The sequence below is a fragment of the Panthera tigris genome, chromosome D4 (genome assembly GCF_018350195.1).
Source record: "Panthera tigris isolate Pti1 chromosome D4, P.tigris_Pti1_mat1.1, whole genome shotgun sequence".
In the NCBI taxonomy this organism is placed as follows: Eukaryota; Metazoa; Chordata; class Mammalia; order Carnivora; family Felidae; genus Panthera; species Panthera tigris.
Window position 1 is genome coordinate 80,465,567 of NC_056672.1, and position 21,937 is coordinate 80,487,503.

At 46.4% G+C, this 21,937-nt stretch overlaps 1 protein-coding gene across 7 annotated transcripts in view; it reads right to left on the bottom strand.

Moving 5' to 3' along the window:
* TTLL11 (tubulin tyrosine ligase like 11) overlaps nucleotides 1–21,937 on the bottom strand; it is a 237,066-nt gene that overhangs the window by 140,800 nt on the left and 74,329 nt on the right. The window lies entirely within an intron of this gene.

Below are 21,937 nucleotides of genomic sequence, written 5' to 3' on the forward strand. Positions count from 1 at the left end.
GCACTGGTTCTTAGTGAACTCGAGGACCGGAATAAAAATACAGTCTATAACTAGGCCTCAGCCCGAGAGAGTCTGATTTAATAGATCTGGGATGAGACCTGGGCATGTGGATTTTGGAAAAAGCATGACGAGTGATTCTGATGTTCCCTTAGCTTGAGAATCGCTGAACCAATGTGAATTAAAGCAAAACACAATCTGGGACCAACCTAGAGAATGAAGTTTTCTGCATTGATGTTAGCCTGAACGCGAGGAAGACCGGCACGTAGGCTACAGCTGGTGGTATCTCCAGTTTTACCCAGAGCCGCTGTTGGACGTGAAATCCATTATCTTGTAACTATGCATGGGTGGTTGAAAGAGATGCAAACAGGATGTGGTGGCCTGACCGCTTGCTACTCATCCGGCCTAAGGGAAAATTTATGTCTTTTACTGCCCCCTAGTGGATATCTGAGAAATGTGACTGGGAAAAGACCCCAGTTCAAAATTCTGACTTTTAGCGGTAACCCGCTCTACTAATAATGGTCTTAAGGAAGCACCACCACAAAGAGCTCCCTCAGTAGACTGTTACGGTAAGATCATACTTTGAATGAACTCCTCTCTGAAAGACTAGGGCTGGCCAAGGTCACATTCCGTGTTCACGCTCTCGGTTCCTTAAATACATTCCACGTTGTTCTCCCTACCACATAGATGGGACTATCTGTCAAAATTCTCTCTCAGGATGTATAAAACTTTTAAAATTATGGGCAGCATGAATATAAAATCCTGTAAATATATATCACCAAAAAAAAAAAAAAATCCATGACGTCTATACTCTTCATTGTGCCTTTTTGTATTTTCCAAACTTTCCATTAGGAAAAAAGAAAAAAACAGAGGAGTGTGGCAAGGGTGGGCAGCAGCAAGGGTCTCTAAATCTAAATGTACAAGGAATACTTCTCGGTGAACCGATATTTGTATATCCATGTTCATATCAGCATGACTCATAATAGCCAAACCTGAGTGTCCATCAACAGATGAGGGGATGGACAAATTGTGCTATTCCCGTCCAATAGAAGATCATTCAGCCATAAAAAGGAAGGAAATTCTGACACCTACTACAACATGGATGAACCCTGACATTATGCTCAGGGAGATAAGCCATCACACAAAAGGACAAACACTGAATGGTCACCCTTACATAAAGTACCTAGAGGAGTCAGAATTCATAGATACAGAGTAGAGTGGTTACCAGAGACTGAGGGGAGGGAGAAGTAGAGAGTTAGTGTTCGGTGGGCGCAGAGTTTCAGTGTGGGGAGAGGAAAAGAGTTCTGGAGACGATGCTACTCAACTATACACTTAAAAATGGTGAAGGTGGTAAATTTTATGTTATGCATATTTTACTGCAATGTTTTTGTTTTTAATTTTTTTAATGTTTATTTATTTTTGAGACAGAGAGAGACAGAGCATGAACGGGGGAGGGTCAGAGAGAGAGGGAGACACAGAATCCGAAACAGGCTCCAGGCTCCGAGCTGTCAGCACAGAGCCCGATGCGGGGCTCGAACTCATGAACCGTGAGATCAAGACCTGAGCCAAAGTCGGACGCTGAACCGACTGAGCCACCCAGGCACCTCAATTTTTTTTAAGTTTTTAAAAATTTTTAATAAAAACACGCAAATAAATAGCTTTTTGGTGAGTTAGGAAGAAAACTGAAGTAAAAAAAAAAAAAAAGCAGAAAATCTGATTTCTAGCCCCAATTTAGTCAGGTCATTTCTGATGGTGTGACCTTGAGACAGTCACCTAACCTCCTGGGCTTTGTTGTATTCACCTATAAGATAAAGAGGTCACACTAAGGTCCCTGGCTTCTGCCATCTAACAGGTTCTGAACATTGATTTATCTTGATATCACCGGAGTTGAAGGCTGTGTTACAAACACGCAAGGGACATTCATCAGAGGAGAGTTTATGCTGTGCCACCGTGAGGAGTGCAGCGGGAAGATCTCCAAGAGCAGGAGATCTGGATTGGAGATTTACGATGCACTTGAGGAAGTCGGCTGGGCATCTGGGGGAAGCAAGCTAAAATATTTTCAGAGAGAAATTCAGCAACTGGAATACTAAGCCACAAAACATCATTAGCAGCGAGGGCAGCTGAGAGGACAGTTGCTGAAGAAACACTGTGTCTGCAACACCAGGGAAGTCGAAGCCGGTTGGAGCGGTCCTCTGTCACTCAGGTGGGTCTGCATTCAGTCTTAGCAACGGAGACCCTTGGTGTCACAGGCACAGGTAAAACAGCTTCTGGAAGACAAGCAGATGTCACAGAGCGCATGCGTGCGGGGACCGGCCCCTTCCAACCTCCGCGGACCGAGCCTCGCTCTCAGGGCAAATCCCTACTCCCAGTGTTCAAGGTGATCGCCGAGTCAGCTGAGGACGAGGCAGTCCCCAGCGCCAGACAGGAAGGGGCAGTGTGGGAGGCAGACAGGTGACACCAAGAGGAAGAACCGTGCAGGTATCGTCCTGCTGCGGTGGGTCTTAATGAAAGCGGGGGAAAGACAGACCAGTCTGGGCAACTGCAAACCGTTCCCACGGCTGCAGAACAGAGAGCAGTGAAATGGGCAGAGTGCTGGAAATCGCACCAGTGAGGTGCTCGTGGGTCAGGCGCTGTTCTAAGCACAAGCACGTTACATTATCATCTCACTTAATTCTCCACAACCCTATTTTGCGGTTCAGGAAATGGGGCCCCAGAGATGTTAATTAGCTTGCCAAAGGTCACACAGTCAACAGGATACGGAGTCAGGATTTAAACACAGACAGGCGGGTTCCAGAGCCCATATCTATAGTGAACGAGGGAAGGATGTGAGGAAGGGGAGGGAAAAAGACCAGGGCTAGGCATGGGGTGGGGCCTGACAGGGAAGGACCCTGAACTTCATTTTAAGGAGTCTGGACAATGTCTTGGAAGTAATGGAGAGTCACTGCAGGGTTCTGAGAAGGAAACAGCCAAACTGGATGCGTCCTTAGAAACACCCCTCTGGCTGCTGCACAGAAAATGGCGTGGAGGGGGCAGAGGTCAGGAGCAGAGAGGAGGAGCCTGAACAGAGGCTGGCAGGGGGGTGAAGGGGGAGAAGGCAGGTTTGAGAATATTTTGGAGGTAAAATCGACAGAACTGGGTGAGTAGGTGAGGGACAGAGGAGCATGAGGACAGCTCCTGAATGTCTAGGTTATGGTGGTGGTATTCCCAGGGAAGGGAAGAGGAGAGAGGTCTCAGGAGGCCCGGCGGAGATGGCAATCCAGACAGAGGAGGTTGGAGGGCACATAGCTGGAGAGGCTCTGTGGCCCCCGGAAATGTCTGTCTGGAGCTCGGGAGATACATCTGGGGCCATCAAGCCCCTGGACGATGGCTGTAGCCTCCATGACGGGCCCAGTTACACAGGGATAGTTCAAGGGGGGAGATGAGCCCACCTGGGAACGAGAGGCTAGAGGAGCAGAGGAGATCACAAAATGTCTTCTATTTATACTTGATCCCATAAGCCACTGGTGGATTTTCTTTTTTTCTTTTTTTTTTTTTTAAATGTTTATTTATTTTGAGATTGGAAGAGAGAGAGAAAGCAAGCCGAGGAACAGAGAGAGAGAGAGAGATGGAGGGAGAGAATCCCAAGCAGGACCCACGCTGTCAGCACAGAGCCTGACATGGGGCTCGAACCCACAAACTGTGAGATCATGACCTGAGCCGAAATCAAGAGTCAGACGCTCAACTGACTGAGCCACCCAGGCACCCCTCCACTGGTGGATTTTCAACCTGGGGGTGGTGGGCACCCATACCAGTCGTCTGCATGAGGAGGATGGTTTGGAAAAAACAAGACCAGACGCAGGAAGATTTGGGGCTGTCAAAGTCTTGAAGGCCCGGGCTGGGCTGGGCTGGGCTGGGCTGGGAAGTGAGGCAGAGGTGGGTTCGAGGGCACCCAGTGACTGGATGCAGGTGAAGGTGAGAGAGGCGGCTTCAGTGGTTTGGGAGATAGCACAGCCTACGGTTTAGGGAATGCAGGAAGGCGAGCTGGGGTGGGAAGGGGACCTGGGAGCTCCCCTCGCTGACCGGTATTCACGGAGCCAACATGAGACTTCGTAACGTCATTCCTCAAGCCCCCTACTGTTCATAGGAATTGGACGCGTTGTCCGCTGTCTCATACAGATACATACTCGACTCTCGCAGTGGCTTTCACAGCATTAGCAAAAGTAAGAACTGCTGTCTGGCTGGGGTGACGCTCATGACTCAGGTTTTTAAACTCAGACATGGAATATCTTGAACTGGAGGATATTTGGAAGGGTATCCCAGTACGCTTCTCAGCCCAGTGGCTAGTGGGGAGACCACAGGCCCCACGGAAGGACCTGTACCTGCCACTACATGCTCACCCACTTCACCACCCCCTGGCTTTTGAAGCATTCCAGTTCCAGACACTTAAGTGCAAATTAAAAAAAAACAAAAAAACAAAAAACAAAAACTCTGTTCGTTTTATCACTGATGAGCATCCTGGGTTTCCTTGAATAGTCGAAAAGAAATGCCATTAATTACTCCCACAGAGTGGTATCGGACCACTCGCGTGTAAACCCTTGGCATGGCTTAAAAGGCCCTCCTTCTCTGGCAGGCTAGCCCTCACCTGCTAGAGCCACTGCCTCATTTCTGTCCCCTCCCTCCCCTCTGTCCCACTGTCTCTCCTCTACACCCTCACAGCGTTTCCCATCCACCTCCATCAGCCCCTCCCCTTCTTTGCCGGCAGAGCCGCTACTAAGCATCTAGGACCCAGCTCACAGGTTCCCTCTGAGCATCCTTTCCTGGCTTATCACCCTCCAGACAGAATGGCCACTCTGGTCCTCTGTGCTCCCATGGCTGCGGCATCTAAACTTTCTACAGCACATCTCTATCAGGTTGTAATATCACCTGCGTCTTTAAGTTTGGAGCTCTCTTGTATTCCAATTACGTAGTTAAGAAATGTACATTATGAAAGCTAAGAACATAGTTAAGAAATGTACATTATGAAAGCTAAGAACACGGACGCTGCGGCCGACAGCCAGCAGTGGTACAAAGCCCAGTGTTGCCGCTACTTACTAGCTGGGTAACCCTCAACAATGTTCGTACCTCTCTGTGTCTCAGTTTGCTCACCTGCAAAATGGGACTAATAGGAGTGCCTCTGCCTTAGGGCTGTTGTGAAGATTACACCAGTTAAAGAATGTGAAGTGCCAGGCAAACATGGTGGGCTATTATTATTATTATTATTTATTGTTCTGTCTCTCCCACTTGATTATGAGCTTGTTGAGGATGAAGACCATGCCTTTAGTCTAGTCACTATTCCCATACGTAGCGGGGTGGAAGCTCAATAAATACTTTCCAAAATACTATCAAGAAGCTTGATTACTATGACATGTGTGAACTGCAGGCATATTAGTTAACAGATATGTAGCTGACAGATTGCCAGATAAACCAACTTCTCCTGTAGAAACAAAATTACTTTCACAAGTAAGAAAAGTTTCCTCTAAACTACCATTTGTGGAACACATATCCTGTGCTATGTGCTTTGCAGCTACGATCTACTGAATTCTCACAGCAACGCTGCAGGGAAATAGAGGCTCAGAGACGTAGAGTCCCAGGGCCAAAGTCACACAGCTAAGAGACAGTAAAGTTATTTGAAACCAAGTTGATCAGATTCAAAAAGTCTGTGATCTTTCCGTGACAACTCTATTCTTTGGGAAAACTCAAAGCAGTTAACATGCAGGAACTTTTGTTTAACAGGCAAAGTATAGAAGGAGGTAGTTGTAGGAATACAGTTATAGCCAAGAGAAGCAGGATTCGTCTTGCTTTAGCTGGGGCCAGCTGCTGTCAGAAGAGTGATTCCAGACAGCCACGGAGCGGCCTTGTATCTTCATACCCAGTCTGGCCAGGCCCAGGAAGGAGTCATCACCGTGTGTGCATGAACGCACGGGCGCGCACGCACACACACACACACACACACACACACACACACACACACACACACTCTGTAAACAAAGAAACTGGAGACTTGCCCAAGGCCACACAGCTAGTGGCAGAGCCGGAACTGAAACACAACACCTCCAGGTTTCTTTTTTTTTTTTTTCTGGAGTTTTGGAAGCTTGACTACCCTACATTCTCCTACAAATGGACCTTGAGAGCTTGTTTGGAGGTTCTAGCAGGGGAGCGCAGCTACTCGTATACCCTTGACCGAAGAACGGTCCTCCTCTATCGGGGAAGGTCGTCCTCTTCGACTGAGCGCACAGCTTCGGGAGGGACACACATGGAGCGGTGAGGGAGGAAGGGGACACCCACCTAGCCAGCCAGATCAGCCGAATCAACGCTGGCGATCAATGGGGTGACAGATGTCGCAGCCAGATCGCCCTCACATCCGTCCAGGTTTCTAACCCAAAGTGCTTTTTACTATATTTGATTCAGTCATCTGAAGAGGTCTTTTAAATTTTATTTTATTTTTCTTTAAAGTTTATTGATTTATTTTGAGAGACAGACAAAGAGAGCACAAGTGGGGGAGGGGCAGGGAGAGGAAAAATCCCAAGCAGGCTCCGAGCTGTCGGTGCTGAGCCCAACGTGAGGCTTGAACCCATAAACCATGAGATGATGATCTGAGCTGAAATCAAGAGTCACGCTTAACTGAGCCACCCAGGCGCCCCTGAAGAGGTCTTTCTTTCTTTGTTTCTCTTTCTTTCTTTCTCTCTTTCTTCCTTTCTTTCTTTCTTTCTTCCTTTCTTTCTTTCTTTCTCTCCTTATTTTTAACGTTTTTATTTATTTTGAGAGACAGAGCAGGAGCAGGGAAAGAACAGAGACAGGGAGACAGAATCTGAAGCAGGTTCCAGGCCCTGAGCTGTCAGCACAGAGCCTGATGTGGGGCTCAAACCCACAAACTGTGAGATCGTGACCTGAGCCGAAGTCGGACACTCAGCCCACTGAGCTACCAGGTGCCCCTGAAGAGGTCTTTTAGAAGAAAACCTGGAAAGAAGTTCTCTCCTCATTCTGAATAATAACATTTGTTTGGTATTCTAATAAATTTGGAAGTGCAATCGCCTTAGCCGATCTTCAAGCCTCCATTCCAGGGAGACTGAGGAAATGGAGGCCAGAGACTACAGAAGCCTGCGGGCACCCAGCGAGAAGGTAGAACTGGAGCAGCAGTCCTGGGCCCAAGCCGCCCTGCCTCTGGAAGATGCTCTCACTGTACGGGGAGGCGGACAGAGCGCCACGCGAGCTCGAGGAAGCGGGCGCTCACAATCACAAAGACTCGGAGGCAAAGAGGAGCCTCTCCACGGGCTTTACCCAGATGCAGCCTGTTGTCAGCGCAACGTAATGGATCCCACTCTTGGTGCACGGCAACTTTATGTGGGCCGTAATCTATCCATCATTAGTGAGCTATCAAAAAGCCACTCTAGAATACACCTGGTACTATAAAACCTGCTTAGTAGGAAGGAACCAGTCATTTCGTGAGACTGTCCGTTTTCCTCTCAGGTCTCCCCTCAACACTGGGAGAGGGGACTCGGGGACAGCGGCTCAGCAGCCAGGCATCAGCCCTGCCTGGTATCCCCAGGCTCCCCCCTTCTCCCTCGAGTTCCCCGACCAGGCTCTGACCAGGTTTGCTGGGCCCGAGGCTGCGTCCTAGGGGCTTCAGGGTCCTTGGACACAGGAGGGTCCCGGCTGCAGCTCCCCTTTACCACCACCAGGTCCATGCGTCTGAGTGTCTGGGGGGGCAGCAGCCGAGCAGAGGGCACGGGCTTTGGAGTCAGACAGACCTGGGTTCAAATCTCAGCTTGGCCACTTCCGAGCTGAGCCTTGGCCAAGCTACTTAAGCTGTCTGTATTCAGTATCCCCACCTACAAGACGGAAAGAATACCTTGCATTCGTATTTAACCCACTACTATTTTTTATAGCGCTACTTTTGATTTCACGTTCCCTTATTTTTTATTATTCTGTCCTGGTCTCCTGATCATCCTCCAGCTTCCATACTGAGGCTCGTCCCTGACCTACTTGGCTGGTATCTGAACTACAGCACTGTGCCCAGCGGCTGGGCCTGTCTCCTGCCCCTCAGTCCTTCCCTGCTCCCCTCTGACAGCAGCCTCACATTCACCCCGGCAGAGTCCCACCCAAAGCCTGGTGTGATTCGCTGGCCCCCGCAGGCAGACCCTCGCTCTGCTACCAATCTTATATGGTCCAAGTGGACACTATCAGAGTCCCCTCCATCACAGGTGAGGAAAAGCGGGACTTACCAGGTTAGGCATATCCCCCCAGGTCAGACAGTCTGCACACTAGGGAGCCAGGATCTGAGCACACGTGTATGTCCAAATTCCCAGAGTCCCTTCCCCACAGTCTCCTACTGAGACCCCAGAAGGCATCATAGCTGATCCCACCCGGAAAGCAACACCCGATTACTAAGCCAGCTCCCCTTCCAGCTAAACTTGTTTCGATACTGAGGGTTTCCTGCTAATGAACTGGCGAAATAATCTTTAGCTCACCTCCAAATGTATATGACCACACTAATCAAAAGCACGTCAGATCGCCAGCCCTAGCTTGTCCTGCTTCCTAACACCACGTCCTTGAATCTCTTGCATTCTTACCGTACTTCACACATTGAGCTTTAACCAACCCCCCCCCCCACAAGAATATCAACGTCATATTTTGCAACATTCAAACCAGAGTCCTCCTTCCGATGCTCTTTTGGCTAAAATAGCACCCCCGTTTGCAGTACTGATCAGTGCCAGGCAATCGGCTGTGAGCGTTAATACGTACACATGAGATCTAAAGCCTACAGGATGAGTAATAGCTCTTTCACTGTTGTGCTTTGTAACTAGAGCTTTCTCCCATACTGCAAGTCCTACAAAAAAAGGGGCTAAGTTAACTGAAATGCTAACTCCCCCACCCTCATCTGTCCCCACGTAGCAAGGAAGATTGCGTGGAGCGGGACTCAGCAAATGCCATGTCTTCCATTGTTCAGTATTGTTACCTTTTGTCCGAGATCACAGTTAACATTCTTTCCAGGGCTAATCCCCGGGGGATTCCAACCACTCCCAGGACTTCAACTAAAGCACCCTGCACGCAGCTGACTACTCATCCTCTTATCTCTAGCACACACCTCTCTCTTGGGCTCCAGAGCCATATAATTAGACATCTCCATAGGCATCAAAAATTCAGCCGGGCCAAAACCAAACCCGTTGCCTCTTTCCTCAGATCTACTGCTCCTGTGTCCCTTGTATCAGTAAACAGTGCCACCATCCACCCCTGTCCCCAAGCCAGAAATCTGGGCGTCACCCTGGCTTCTACCTTCTTGCCCATCACCTGCCCTATCCAGTCACCAAATTCTGACATTTCTATCTCCTCACATGCCTTGCTGTCCTCTACTGCTCTCAGCATTTCTCACCTCTGTTATTGTGATAGCTTCCTAGGCGGCTGGAAGAGCTCACTTCAGGCTCTGTACTGGGTATTTCCACAGATTCTCTTCAATCCTTAGGAGATTCTCTTCAATCCTTAGGAGCAACCCTATGAGGGAGGCACTGGAGAGTGAGCCATAGGAAATCACCATTTTCATAGGTCACAGCCAGCCATACAGATACAGGCAATTCCATATGGTTCAAGTGAACACTACCAGAGTCCCCTCCATCGCAGGTGAGGAAAAATGGGACTTACCAGGTTAGGTATATCCCCCCAGGTCAGACAGTTTGCACACTAGGGAGCCAGGATCTGAACACACATGTACGTCCAAATTCCCAGAGGCTACATCTTGTCTGCTAAATCATACTGTCTTTCATATACCAGATTCTAGAAGAAGGCTTACAGCTTAATATTTTAAACATGTAATTAATAATAATATATAATAACCATGCATGAGCATTTAAAACTCACTTGCATTACAGATGTTTTACTGAATCCTCAGAGCTATGCTATGAAAAATCTACTGATATCGATTTTTCTTTTTTATTTATTTAAAAAAAAAATATATATATATATATATATATATATATATATATAGGGGCGCCTGGGTGGCACAAGTTGGTTAAGCGTCTGACTTTGGCTCAGGTCGTGATCTTGCAGTGTGGGTTCGAGCTCCACATCGGGCTCTCTGCTGTCAGCACAGAGCTCACTTGGGATCCTCTGTCCCCTTCTCTCTCTGCCCCTCCCCTGCTTGCGCTCTCTCTCTCAGAATAAATAAACTTAAAAAAAAAATTAAAAACTATATTCTTGGGCAAAACACCTAAATTCTCTGCCTCTGTTTTTTTCATGAATATAATAGAAAGAATGATATATCAACCTCACAAGGGATGTCTTGAAGACTGAATGAATTAATATGCGTGAAGCGCCTTTGAAAAGTGGTGCTGTAATTAATTAATTAATCTTTAAAAAGTAGTGTCAGGCATGTACTAAGTGCTACATAAATGTTTGCTACTATTATTTGGTGAGGAGGGGGCAGATTTTCAGTTTACTGGCTATCCCTTCTTAGTCAAATATATGTTCTATATTTATACGCTTTTTTCAGGAGATGTGACTGACATGTAACATATTAGTTCCAGGTGTACCACGTAATCTTTCAATATATGCACATTACAAAATGATTACCACAATAGGTCTAGTTAATATCCATCACCACACATAGCCACAAAATTTTTAAGAAAAATGAGATGAAATGAGAACTTTAAGATTTACTCTCTTAGCAACTTTTAAATAAACTATACAGCATTATTATTTTTTTTAAGTTTATTTCTTTGTTTTAGAGAGAGAGAGCAAGATCAAGTGGGGGAGGGGCAGAGAGAGAGGGAGAGAGAATCCCAAGCAGGCTCCACACTGTCAGCAGAGCCTGATGCGGGGCTCAATCTCATGAACCATGAGATCATGACCTGAGCCAAAATCAAGAGTTGGTCGATTAATCGACTGAACCACCCAGGCCCCCCCTACAACACAATATTATTAACTATGGTAACCATGACTTATTTATTTTATAACTGGAAGTTTATACCTTTTGACCCCCTTCACACCCATGTTGCCCAAAATGTTTCTATTTTTGTTGTGTTCTTTAGTATCCTTTGTGCATGTGTGTGATACCATTTTTAATAATGTTACACAGAAAGGATCTGAGGTTCAGAGAAGTCAGATGACCTACAAATCACAGTTAGGACATGGCACGTCAAATGACAGGAGGGCAGGGAGAGTAAGGAGTGGGGCATGGCAGGGAAGTCCGAGGTGACTCTGGGGACCGGGGCCACAGACCCAGACGCTTGCTGCCCTGAGTGCCAATGGCATGGCCTGTTGCTGGGTGTGCCCAGCCCCAGGTCACTGGGCAGGCAGGACAGCAATGCAGGTGCTGGTGCTGCTGGGCAAGAGCTCTGATGTCTACCGGAAAAGCACTGGGTATAAACCTGACAAACCAAGAAACCAATCTCCTCTGAGAACCTGGCCGGGCAGCCAAGTGCCCTTCTGGGAACTCATCAGTCATTAGCCTGATCATTTACAGCAGGAGAGTGAGAACAGGATCTCCCGCCAGGCTCCAGTTTTCAACTGCTGGTTTAAATTTCAAGGAGCACGAAGGTGTTGACATGTAGGAATTACTTTTACATGCCTTTGATCATGTGAAGCTCTGTGGTGTTCTGAATGAGCGAGCTGGTTGGAAGCCAGGCTGGGCTGAGTTTTACAAAGGAGCTCCTCCCATGCCACTGGAGGCCAGCTTTATGAGCACTTGTCCTCAAATAAACACTGTCTGCTTCCCCCACCCCACTCTGTTTCAATGGTAGCAGGTGGCCACTGGACAAGTCCTCTGCCTACTCTTAGATGGGCTCACAGGCACGTCAGCCCAGCATCCCCTTTGTGACCTCAGTGGTCATGTGTAAGGAAACTTCCCTGTTTCCTAAATGCATCAGAGAGTGGCAGTGGAGGCCACTCTGTGTGGGAACAGGCTCCCCTGACTGTTACCCCCAATCCACCTTCCCCATGGGGATATCTCTGTAGCCACGGTCTCCACCACAAGAGATTTAGGACAGGAGGGAGTTTGATCTCCGCTAACGCCCCAAACCAAGCATGGGCTCCAACTCTTTCCTTACTTCCCCACAGCCTAGATGGGATCAAGCTCTAAAAGACTGTTATTAATGAATGACTCAAGGAGAGCAGAAGGGAAATAAACACAGAGAAGAGCACGCAATGAGACAGTCCTGTTTACAGAATTGTTTATTCTCATCTCAGTACAACAGGGCTCTGCAGAGTGACCTTGGATGGCAGAAGGTAGTGTTTTCCCATGTCTAGGAGCACACCTAGATTCCCGGGAGGCTCAGCTAAGAGATCCCCTAACACTGATGCTGGAAAGTTCTCCCTCTCTAGGGAAGACCTCACCTATGACCCATAAAGACAGGAGAGTTATGCAACCACCGCAACAGGACAGTGGTCAGGATATCAAGATACAATCCCATAAACTGAGCAGCCACAGAGAGATAATGTACAGGAAATAGTAGGGTATTTGTTAGCCCCACAGCATCAATATCTTCATCCATCAAAAGGGGATTATAATAAACCTCTCTAGTCCAGCATTCTCCAGACCTTCAAGACCAGACAACACTAAAAAAAAAAAAAAAAAAAAAAAATTTTTTTGAGAGAGAGAAAGAAAGGAGAGAGAGAAAGAGGAGGGAGCAGGCAGAGGAGGGGCAGAGAGAGAGGGAGAGACTCTTAAGCAGGCTCTATGCCCAGCACAGACCCGACGAGGTGCTCTATCTCATGGGGTTCGATCTCACAACCGTGAGATCATGACCTGAGCCAAAATCAAGAGTCAGACACTTAACTGACTGAGCCACCCCTGTTCTCAGGTGCCCCAGAGAACACTTTTTAAATTATAATGTATTTGGGGGCGCCGGGTGGCTCAGTCGGTTAAGCGTCCGACTTCGGCTCAGGTCATGATATCACGGTCTATGAGTTCGAGCCTCGCATCAGGCTCTGGGCTGACAGCTCAGAGCCTGCAGTCTGCTTCAGATTCTGTGTCTGCTTCTCTCTCTGCCCCTCCCCTGCTCATGCTCTGTCTGTCTCTGTCTCTCAACAACAAATAAATGTTAAAAAAAAATTTAATTATAATGTATTTGGAGAACACTGACAAGAGCTCACGTATATTCAGATTAATAATGTGGGCTGATTATAGTTTCAATATCTAAGACATGGTGATGCGGTGATATCAGTCAATGGTGACGTTAGTCAATATGTGTTTCAACATTAAACACACAACAATTAATCTGAGAGACAAGTTACTATTTTGCCTTTGCCTTGAATCCAAATAGGCATGATCTCCTTATTTGTGTTTTGCTCATCTAATTTTTAAAGTACCCCTGGTTATCTAACAAAGGGTGGAGTCAAAGAGCAGCAGAGATAAATCTGAGTGATTTTACTCTGATAAGCCACTTTAATCTGAGCTGTAAGCTCTTTCTAAACATCTAGAAGCTTCTTTAAACATGTCACACTGGGGGAATGAAAAGAGCAAGAGGAAGAAACAACCATGCATTGAGCGTCACAGTGCTGGGCGCTTTACAGTGTTCTTATTTAACACACTGTGGAGTGAATGTTCATCTGCCTGCGGTTTTACAGAGGATGAAACAAGGATCAGAGCTTGAAGCAAAGAATAACGCAAGGCCACACGTGCAGCTGTGGGCAGTGTCAACTCAAGCTCCAGAACCCAGCCTCTTTCCTCCACACCTTTCCACTCCTACGGAAAAGGAGGCAGGGGTATTTGACATCAGCCTGTATGCTCAGTGCTTGTGCAGTACTGGCCTTCCTGCTACACTAAAAGCTTCGTAAGGACAAGAACTCAGGCATGTCCATCACAATAATCTCAATGTCAAGTACAATGTCAAAGACTGGAGCCAAGAAAGCTCAGGACACATGGACACAACTTTGAGATTTCTGAAGTGTAGTCATAGGGTCTACAGGGAACATATATGTTCCATGGGACCAACAGCACCAAACCATATCCAGCGGGGATGGGGAAGAGAAGATAAGATACAGGTAGAAAGGTCTCAACTTGGGAATAATTAAAAAATTTAGAACAGTCCTCAGTGGAATGAACTGCCTAGAAAAATATTAAATTGCCCATTTCTGAAAATGACCAACTACAGGCTGGCGCCTGGGCACCTGTCCAGGTGTGGAGGGCACTCACCCAGAAGAGAGTGGCCCGGATGTTCTCTCGGGTCCTTTCTAATTCCTGTGATTAGTTCTCCTTTGGTACTCCTTTAGCTCTATGGCTAATTAATATCTCTGGAGGTCTGTGTCTGCTTAGGGCTTCCGGCGTTCCTCCATACACTCTTTGGAGAACAAGGTCATGGCAAAGACGGCTTGCAGGGTGGCACTGTGCTGTGAGAGGCCACGACTCTCCTACCCAGCGTGGACAACCTCCCTGTGAGCAAGCTCTGGCCACCCAAGGCAGCAAGCTGAGGCTGCTTTCCCACCCAGGCAGAGAGACAGAGGAGGTCGCCTCCATTCCAAAAGTAAAGTGGGAGTCAGGGAAACCTGAATGTTAGACATAATTCTGGAATATGATTCTTAAAAATTAAACACCTTCAAGCAATATAACAGCATTTGTGTTTCTTAAGGAAGACAGATGAACACGCTGTGCTCCGTGGAGATGGACGCCAGCACTGCCACCAAAGGAGGGCTTCGGGAAGTTCTAGGAGTGTTTTTGCCTGTCACAGTGAAGGGAGAGCACTACCAGCATTTGGTGGGCAGGGGCCTGAATGCCAGACAGACGGCTGTGCCCTGAGCAGTCTGCTGTACCTTTGTGAAGTCAAAGACCTATGGATATGTAGCATGGAGCTGGCCTAGAACACAACGCTGTCACAAACAAACAAAAAGAATTTTCTACCTGATTTAAGTTGAGCATCACAATTTTCCAGAAATGCAACAATTGTACAAATAGAGGGCAAATTACACTCTGCCCTTTCTTGCCCTGGGATTTTATCAATATTTCAGAAGTGTCACCTCACTGATGGCATGGTGGTTTATGCTATCTATCTATCTGAGAGGCCGAAAGACAGACACTATAATGTTTAATCAAACTGTCTTACTTTGCTTATATCCAAAGTTATTCATTATAGGTGGGTGCAAGCATTTGACCACTTTAGTATGTCTTTCAGGATAACAGTGCCAAAGCATTTACTTACTGAAATGCATACATTTTCCTTTATTTTCTCTTTTAGAGAACATTATGGGTGTTGTTTTGTTTTTAAACAATGTGTATAGCTTGATTATATTTCATTTCAGGATGATAAAGATAATATCACAAAATATTTTTTATAAAAAGGGGAGGGCAGTGGGATGACACCTTGTAGCAACGAGCACACTTCACGCCCACCAGAAGAGACCAGGGATTCTTGGAGACTTGACTGATTCCAAAACTGGGGCAGGGAAAACGTAACAAAAGCCTGGAATATCTTGTGGCAAAAAAGTAAGAGAGTGCTCACAGAGCGACAGGAAGGACACAGGACTCCACTGGTCAAATCTTGGATAATCTGAACATCAAGATAAATAATGACGGTAAAGGATTATAACTCACTGGGTAAAATGAGAATCCACGAGTCGAGTCCACACTAAATATGCAGGCACACCTGCAGAGGTAAATAAATGAGAAGACAAAGCTTCTCCTGGCAGTAGAAACTCAACCAACAAATGTAGATAGAATGAAGGGGTTAAGTAAACACCACTTGGTGACCATCACAATAATAACCGATTCAGGCAAGAATCACTGAAGGAGGTTAAAACAAGAGGGTGAAAATGTGAGGAGTAGCAGGGTATTATATAGTCTTAAAGTATCTTCCCACAAGATACTTATCAATCCAAAAAGGGAAAATAGTACTTTTTCAGTGGAACTCTGGCAGACACAACCTTAACCAAAAGATGAAAGTTAACATCACCAGGAAGAAGACAACACACTGACATCATCTGCCTCCGGAGATGATACCCCTGAGAGAGACATGACACTGTTTCTGTGCTATTCTTGCCAAAGATGCCTTTCCTGAATCTAATAATGGGGAAACTCCAGACAAACCCAAATTGAGGAGCAATCTGCTAAATAGCTAGCCTGTACTCATCGAAAATGCCAATGTCATGAAACACAAAGAAAGACTAGCACATTCTCCCAGATTACAGGAGGCTAAAGAGACAACTGGATCCAGTTCTTTCACTACACGTTGTTGGGATAATTGTCAGAATCTGAGTCAATTCCGAGTATGATCAGATCAGACAATAGCACTGGATCGATGTTAATTTCACGATTTTGACCCTTACACTGTGGTTATGAAAGACAATGCCCTTTTATTTAGGAAATATATACAGAAGTGTTTTGGGGTAAAGGGGCATCAGGCAACTTGCTCCCAAAAAAGGAGAGAGAGGGTGAGGGAGAAAGCAAATGTGGTAAAATGTTAACATTTCGGGTTATTTGAGTGAAGGGTGTGTAGAAATCCTCTGTATTAGTTTTACAATTTTTCAATCAGTCTGAAATTATGTCAAATTTAAAAGTTCAAAGAAAACAGAAGGAGCCATCGGGTCCAAAAGGACAGAGAAGCACTATCACTAGATCTTTTCTGGCCAAACAAATCCTTCTATCCTGCCCTTCTAACTCATCTAGAAAATATGATGGGTGAATTCAGAAGGCGGTGGGAGAGCGGGTGTGCGTTTCGGGGGCAGGAAAGGAGGAGAGAATCAGTTATTAATGCGCTGGAGGTCTCGATCACCACGTCTTTCTCAACCCGGGCCTCTCGTCTGCCTTGCTTGCCTTAAACTAACCTCCCAAAAAGCAATGACACAGAAAAGGAGCTGAGCGAGAAACAGCAGCAGAGCTCGCTTTGTTTCTTCAGAGACGAGGAAAGAAGGCACGGGCAAAGCAATTTTCATAATTCCCTTTTGAAACAGGCACTGAAGTCGAGATCGGGGCCACTATTTTGTGGGAGAACATGAGACATGTGTCCTCAAGTGACTAAGGCGACATCACTAGGAACTTTTGCAGAATGAAACCAAAGGACAAAAATTGAAGGGTGAACAATGACATTTTACTCGCTTTGGGAAGCAGGGTTTTCTTGACCTTTAAAGTAGTCTCCCAGAAAAATGTGGGCCACTCTCCCTTTTTCTTTTTAAAAGCTTGCCATTAGAGGGAAGAAGCAGGTGAAGGCAGCGGCTCCCTAATGATCATGTTCATCTCAACATTCCACATAATATATCAGTACTGCGAAGGGGCAAAACTGGAACAGCTGCGATTTAAAACACTACATGTATTTGGGGCCAAACTGAAGTTTAGGAGATTAAGCAAAAGAGCTTCTACTCTCTGTGTTATTGCACAGGGCTGTCTCTGAGGAGGAAGAAATCTAGGGGGGAAAAAAAAGTTAAGCCAAGCTGGGATCCCATTCAGTCAGAGAGAGGTCTTCACTTTTTTCCTCTCCTAAATGATCTCTCATCAAATAGTGAGATAATTAGTCTCAAGATAAGGTTTTTATGAAAAATTAAAATAAGTCCATTTCCACATTTCCAATAAGCCAGAAATACCCAGAATGCTTTGTCTAGGCATCCTTAGCACCGGCTTAAATTTCCATCGAAGACTGCAAAACCTCTTTCATTATTCATTCATTTCACACAAATGCCTGAGGGGCCCCTTTGTGCTGGGCAGTGGGGAGGTGGAGACGAGTCTGACCAGGTTCCGGCTCCCCAGGGCCTCCAGTCCAGCAGGGACAACAGAAAAGTAAATGTTCGCTCACGGAGGGACATAGGGTGATTCTCATCGCATCCCCATGGTGCTACAGGTGAGGAAACTGAGGCTCAGAGTAATGAAATAACTTCCCCAAGGTGCACACTTAGGAAGTAATTTAATAAAAGGATTTTAAACTTTGGGATCTATACTCACACCAAACACTTGCCTCACTATCTTTCAACCAGGAACGTTGGAAAAAAAGTACCGTGCTTTGGGGTCCTATAATTGGAGGGGGGTATAGAATTTGGGCCAGAGAAAATTGTCCCAGGGTCTGGGAGCAGGGGGGTGGGAGGTGGAGTGGGAGAAGGGAGGGATCAGAAAAGACCTTCATAGGTTTGGTGACATCAACTCCGACACAGGAGACTCAAGTGAACAAGCACAGGAAGAGAGTCTCTGACAAAAGAAACAGTCAAGAGATGCAAGAACGTGAGCAGATGTGAATCTTTCTGAATGGGCTTCAGACCCCCCCAGGAAGGATGGCTTGGCCCTGGCTACAATATTCGCTAGTGTCGTCCAACCGCCACCAGGACGACTGCGCAGACCTGGCTTCAGTCACCCTCCTGGGAGGGGCCGGGCAGAGGTGAGGAGACCGTGGTTGCCCCAGGGCAGGGAGGGGGGGGGCAGGCCAGCCCTGCAGAGAGCACTTCTAGAAGCCACCTAGTGCAGCCTTCCCTATCTGCGCCTCCCTAAGCCCGGGCTGCACTGACCGGGCATTAGCAAGAAGATGATTGATTACACAAGGCCCTCGGTGCTCCAGTGAAACCTTGGAGGAGAAATCTGTGCAGAATTTTAACTGCAGCGGGGAGTTTTACGGATGTCCAGGAAAGGCAAATTCACAGAATCACAAAAGCTTAGAGGTGGAAGGGTCCTTAGTGATGCTACACGATCTTCTCTCTTTGCAGAAGAAGCACTGACGCCTGGAAGCGGGGGCAGGGAGGGGGGCGGGGGAGAGATGACTTGGTCAGGCTTCCACAGCCGGTTAAGAGGTGGCACCGGGACATGGCACCAGACGCACAGGCAACAAAAGCCAAAACCAACAAGTGAGACTACATTGAACTAAAGATGTAGTTCTGTCCGGGGGAAGAAACAATCAACAAAATGAAGAGGCGAACTATAGATTGGGAGAAAATATTTGCAAGCCCAACAGCACATAAGGGGTTAATATCCAAGTTGTATAAGGAACTCATACAATTCAACTGAAAAAAACTTCAATTAAAAAGTGGGCAAAGGACCCAGACAGACATTTTTCTGAAGAAGACATACAAATGGCCAACGGGAACACGAAAAGATGATCAACATCACTAATAATCAGAGAAATGCAAATCAAAACCACAATGAGGTATCACCTCGCTCCTATTGGTGAGAGTGTCAAGTGGAACAGCCAGTGTGGAAGACAGTTTAGAGGTTCCTCAAAAAATTAAAAATAGAACGACCAGCAATCCCACTTGTAGGCATATATCCAAAAGAAATGAAATGATTACCTCTGAGAGATATTTGCACCCCCATGTTTGTTGCAGCATTATTCACAATAACCAACACATGGAAACAAACTTGGGGTCCATCACCAGACTAATGGATAAAGAAAATGTGGTGTATATGTAAAGTGGAATGATATTCAGCCATAAGAAAAGAAGGAAAATATTGCCATTTACATGGATGGACCTTGAGGGCATTATGCTAAGTGAAATAAGTCAGAGAAAGACAAACACTGTATGATCTCACTTATATGTGGAATCTATATTAAAAAAAAAAGTGTAAGTTGCAGAAACAAAGAGTAGAATGGTGGTTGCCAGGGGCTGGGAGGTGGGGGAAATGAGTAGTGGCCAAAGTGCACAAACTTCCAGTTATAAGATGCATAAGTTCTGGGGCATCTGATGTACAGATATGGTGATTACAGTTATCAATACCGCATTGTGTACTTAAAAGTTGCTAAGAGAGTAGATTTTAGATGTTCTCACCACACACACACACACACACACACAATGTACTTATGTCAGGTGATGGATGTATTAACCAACCTTATACTTATGTGGCAATCATTTCCTAACATACCCCTATGTCAGATCATCACGCTGTACGTTTTAAACTCACCCATGTTACATGTCAATTACATCTCAGTAGAACTGGGGAAAACAGAAAGCCAGAACTTGAATCCAGGCCACCTACTCCAGCCCAGCCCTTCCTTTCACATTAAATGACCGCCGAGGGCAAGGATGTATGTGAGTTGGTTTGTTTCACTAGCACCCGGCACTTAGTAGGTCTCAGGAAATGTCTGCACTGAACCACGCCAGAAATCTGAGTGCACTGGCCATTGCAGAGCCACATAGAACCATGAGCGGGGACCTCCGATTCTGAACCCCCATGTCCTCATCTGTAAACTGGAGGCAACGACACCTCCCCCGATTGAGTGAGGATAGCAGAGGTCGTGTACTTGGTAAACTACAAAGATGCCAGTTGTCACGTGGGCCACTTAAAAGGACTTCCTAATGAATAGGACCTAGGTATGCTTTTCCAGAGAGGAGTAGCCTCTTGGGTTTCAGATGGTATCATTTTTCCAGTAAACAAATTGAACTGTTAAGCAAGGGGCACAAGAAAGGCATGATATATCTAAGCGGTAGGTGAAGTTCTATTTTTGGCAACAAAGAAAACGAAACTTGAAGCAGATGGGGAGGTGAGACCATGGTTCCTACAGAGTCACTGCCAGCAGCTCTGAATCATCTGCCTTCTTCTGACAGATGGAGTCCCCTAGCTTCTGTCTTCAGTCTTTTACTGGTTATGCACCAGAACCCCAGGCTGCGGCCGCAGCCTCGGTGGAAGCCACGCTGAATAAACAGAAGGCATTCCAGACTTACTGCAGATGTGTGTCAGAGCTCCGTGTGTGGGTGGGCGTTGGGGCATCATCAGGGAAAGGGCAGCACAACAACCACCGTCTCACTGGATGGTCAAGTTCCTCATGACCCAAGTCCAGCCCACACCCTTATAAAGTGACAGGCTAGCTCATACTGATACCCTTGACCTCAGAGGAGCCAACTTTTGATGGCTAAACGCACAAGAGACAAAATTTTTAAACCTGCGCATCTGCATATTAATTTGCAAATATACTTGAGTTCCTATTGTGTGCCAGGTGCTGTGAAAGGTGCTAGGGACACAGTGATGAGTGAGACCCATCCTATCACTAGCTGCCCTTGTGGGACTTGGAGAAGGAAAGAAAGATTATGAAACATGCAGTTACCAAACAGTGAGCACACATAAGTGCCAGGAAGAGAGAAGAACAAGGTGTTGTCAAGGACATGCCCCTGACTTGGGGGGCAGAGTAGGTTTATAGGAAAAGTAAAAGAAAACAGCGGTCTGAAGAACGAGCCTCATTTGTCAGGTGAAAGAAAACAGCATCGTAGGTGGGAGAGGGACACAGAGGATGAAGACAAGTGCTCTAGGTGACAGGAGAGGCACGTACAAAATGCAGAGTAAGGGAGGCCGCGGTACCTAGAAAGCTGAATATGGAAGGATATGCCATAGAAAGGAGTGGAAAATGGTGCCAGCTGAGGCTGTGGAGAGGGCCAGGGCTCCCCAAGGCAGGTTGAAGGTGTAGAAACTTCATCCTTTGGGTAAGCCATTGGGTGACCCAAGCCAGCCAAATCAGCATGTCATCGATATGCAGGAGAATGATGCGAGTAATCAAGCCAGCAGAAGGTGGTTTGCTAAGTGCGGAATCAGGACAAGGAACACACACTTCACATTGAAGGTTTTGTTCCTGCCTCGACTCTGACCCACTTATAACTCCACATTCTCCTAGTTCCTACACCCAGTGGAGAACATTGTTCTCTGGGGTTTTTGCAAATAATGCACTTCATTCAGCCTCGAGGAGCTGAATCAATAAAAGCTAACTGAGGTTGGTAACTGGAGAGGAAAATGGAAGAACCTCATGCTCACTGACTCTGTCCAAGAAACTGCAAAACATTATTGAACAGGTTTTTGGCTTTATTCACTGAAAAATTCTTCTGCTACGAAATACAAACTCCTTCACCATAATAAATACTGTTTTGATAACAAAACTGTACTTTTCTCAAATACCCAGATGGAAGACCATATGCAAAATAAACTCCAAGGAATTTTTTTATTGGCCATCTGCTGAAGAGGGAAAGAGAGTCTGCGTCCTCCTCGCCACAAAAATTTCCACGGAGAATCCTACTTGCTTCCAGCTAGTGCCACCTGCTGATCATA